This window comes from Schistocerca americana, unplaced genomic scaffold (genome assembly GCF_021461395.2).
Source record: "Schistocerca americana isolate TAMUIC-IGC-003095 unplaced genomic scaffold, iqSchAmer2.1 HiC_scaffold_16, whole genome shotgun sequence".
Lineage (NCBI taxonomy): Eukaryota > Metazoa > Arthropoda > Insecta > Orthoptera > Acrididae > Schistocerca > Schistocerca americana.
Genome location: NW_025725687.1, coordinates 12,539,965 through 12,543,850, shown reverse-complemented (window position 1 = coordinate 12,543,850; position 3,886 = coordinate 12,539,965).

Sequence of the window (3,886 nt, the reverse complement as noted above, 5' to 3'; positions counted from 1 at the left end):
CAGATGCAATTTCTGTGTTTCATCATCTATAACAAGGTCCAAGGGATACAGTAAACCTGAGGTGAAGCATCGGAATCTAAAACAGGACTCACAGGAGAGGTTCGGTCCATACAAAGTTAGAGTGTCAGTCCTCTCGTACTTAACTCGGCATTGTGCCTTTTGTATTAAATTCGGATGCAATTTCTGTGTTTCATTGTCAATAAGAGGTCAAAGGGATACAGTAAACCTGAAGTGACGCATCGGAATCTAAGACTGGACTCACAGGGGAGGTTCAAATCATAGAGAGTTAGAGTGTCAGTCCTCTTGTACATAAGTCGGCATTATGTCTTTTGTATTAAATTCGGATGGAATTTCTGTGTTTCATCGTCAATAAGAAGGTCCCACGGATACAGTAAACCTGAAGTGAATCATCGGAATCGAAAACTGGACTCACAGGAGAGGTTCAAATCAATGAATGTTAGAGCGTTAGTCCTCTGGTACTTATGTCGGCATTGTTCCTTTTGTATTAAATTCGGATGCAATTTCTGTGTTTTATCGTCAATAGGAAGGTCCAAGGTATACAGTAACCTGAAGTGAAGCATCGAAATCTAAAACTGGACTCACAGGAGAGGTTCAAATCATAGAAAGTTAGAGTGTCAGTCCTCTTGTACTGAAGTCGGCATTGTGCCTTTTGTATTAAAATCGGAAGCAATTTCTGTGTTTCATCGTCAATAAGAAGGTCCAAGTGATACAGTGAACCTGAAGTGCAGCATCGGAATCTATAACTGGACTCACAGGAGAGGTTCAAATCATAGAAAGTTAGAGCATCCGTCCTCCTGTACTTCAATCGGCATTTTGCCTTTTGTATTAAATTCGGATGCAATTACTGTGTTTCATCGTCAATAAGATGGTCCAAGGGATACAGCAAACATGAAGTGAAGCATCGGAATCGAAAAGTGGACTCACAGGAGAGATTTAAATCATAGAGAGTTAGAGTGTCAGTGCTCTTGTACTTAAGTCGGCATTGTGGCTTTTGTATTAAATTCGGATGCAGTTTTTGTGTTTCATCGTCAATAGAAAGGTCCAAGGGATACAGTAAACCTGAAGTGAAGCATCGGAATCTGAAACTGGACTCACAGCAGAGGTTCAAATAATAGAAAGTTAGGGTGACAGTATTCTTGAACTTAACTCGGCATTGTGCCTTTTGTATTAAATTCGGATTCAATTTCTGTGTTTCATCGTCAATAAGAAGGTCCAAGTCATACAGTAAACCTGACCTGAAGCATCGGAATCTAAAACTGGACTCACAGGAGGGGTTCAAATCATAGAGAGATCGGGTGTCAGTCCTCTTGTACATAAGTCGGCATTGTGCCCTTTGTATTAAATTCGGATGCAATTTCTGTGTTTCATCGTCAATAAGAAGGTCAAAGTGATACAGTAAACCTGAAGTCAAGCATCGGAATCTAAAACTGGACTCACAGGAGAGGTTCAAATCATAGAGAGTTAGAGTGTAAGTCCTCTTGTACTTAAGTCGGCATTGTGCCTTTTGTATTAAATTAGGATGCAATTTCTGTGTTTCATTGTCAATAAGAAGGTCCAAGGGATACAGTAAACCTGAAGTGAAGCATCGGAATCTAAAATTGGACTCACAGGAGAGGTTCAAATCATAGAGAGTTAGAGTGTCAGTCCTCTTGTACTTAAGTCGGCATTATGCATTTTGTATTAAATTCGGATGCAATATCTGTGTTTCATCGTCTATAACAAGGTCCAATGGGATAGAGTAAACCTGAGGTGAAGCATCGGAATCTAAAACGGGACTCACAGGAGAGGTTCAAATCATAGAAAGTTAGAGTGTCAGTCCTCTTGTACTTAAGTCGGCATTGTGCCTTTGTATTAAATTCGGATGCAATTTCTGTGTTTCATCGTCAATAACAAGGTCCCAGGGATACAGTAAACCTGAAGTGAGGCATCGCAATCTAAAACTGGACTCACAGGAGAGGTTCAAATCATAGAGAGTTAGAGTGTCAGTCCTCTTGTACTTAAGTCGGCATTGTGCCTTTTGTATTAAATTCGAATGCAATTTCTGTGTTTCATCGTCAATAAGAAGGTCCGAGGTATACGGTAACCTGAAGTGAAGCATCTGAGTCTAAAACTTTACTCACAGGAGAGGTTCAACTCATAGAAAGTTAGAGTGTCAGTCCTCTTGTTCTTAAGTCGGCATTGTGCCTTTTGTTTTAGATTCGGATGCAATTTCTGTGAATTATCGTCAATAGGAAGGTCCAAGGTATACAGTAACCTGTAGTGACGCATCGAAATCTAAAACTGGACTCACAGGAGAGGTTCAAATCGTAGAATGTTAGAGTATCAGTCCTCCTGTGCTTAAGTCGGCATTGTGCCTTTTGTATTAAAATCTGATGCAATTTCTGTGTTTCATCGTCAATAAAAATGTCCAAGGGATACAGTAAACCTGAAGTGCAGCATCGGAATCTATAACTGGACTCACAGGAGAGGTTCAAATCATAGAAGGTTAGAGTATGCGTCCTCCTGTACTTCAGTCGGCATTTTGCCTTTTGTATTAAATGCGGATGCTATTTCTGTGTTTCATCGTCAATAGGAAGGTCCAAGGGATACAGTAAACCTGAAGTGAAGCATCGGAATCTGAAACTGGACTCACAGCAGAGGTTAAAATAATAGAAAGTTAGAGTGTCAGTATTCTTGAACTTAACTCGGCATTGTGCCTTTAGTATTAAATTCGGATGCAATTTCTGTGTTTCATCGTCAATAAGAAGGTCCAATTCATACAGTAAACCTGACCTGAAGCATCGGAATCTAAAACTGGACTCACAGGAGGGGTTCAAATCATAAAGAGATAGAGTGTCAGTCCTCCTATACATAAATCGGCATTGTGCCATTTGTATTAAATTCGGATGCAATTTCTGTGTTTCATCGTCAATAAGAAGGTCCAAGGGATACAGTAAACCTGAAGTGAAGAATCGGAATCTGCAACTGGACTCACAGGAGAGGTTCAAATCATAGAGAGTTAGAGTGTCAGTCCTCTTGTACTTGAGTCGGCATTGTGCCTTTTGTATTAAATTCGGATGCAATTTCTGTGTATCATCGCCAATAAGAAGGTCCAAGGGATACAGTAAACCTGAAGTGACGCATCGGAATCTCTAACTGGACGCACAGGAGAGGTTCAAATCATAGAGAGTTAGAGTGTCCGTCCTCTTGTACTTAATTCGGCTTTGTGCCTTTTGTATTAAATTCGGATGCAATTTCTGTGTTTCATCGTCGATAAGAAGGTCCAAGTGATACAGTAAACCTGAAGTGAAGCATCGGAATCTAAAACTGGACTCACAGGAGAGGTTCAAATCATAGAGACTTAGAGTGTCAGTTCTCTTGTACTTAAGTCGGCATTGTGCCTTTTGTATGAAATTCGGATGCAATTTCTGTGTTTCTTTGTCAATAAGAAGGTCCAAGGGATACAGTAAACCTGAAGTGAAGCATCGGAATCTAAAACTGGACTCACAGGAGAGGTTCAAATCATAGAGAGTTAGAGTGTCAGTCCTCTTGTACTTAAGTCGGCATTGTGCCTTTTGTATTAAATTCGGATGCAATTTCTGTGTTTCATTGTCAATAAGAAGGTCCAAGGGATACAGTAAACCTGAAGTGAAGCATCGGAATCTGAAACTGGACTCACAGCAGAGGTTAAAATAATAGAAAGTTAGAGTGTCAGTATTCTTGAACTTAACTCGGCATTGTGCCTTTTGGATTAAATTCGGATTCAATTTCTGTGTTTCATCGTCAATAAGAAGGTCCAATTCATACAGTAAACCTGACCTGAAGCATCAGAATCTAAAACTGGACTCACAGGAGGGGTTCAAATCATAGAGAGGTAGAGTGTCAG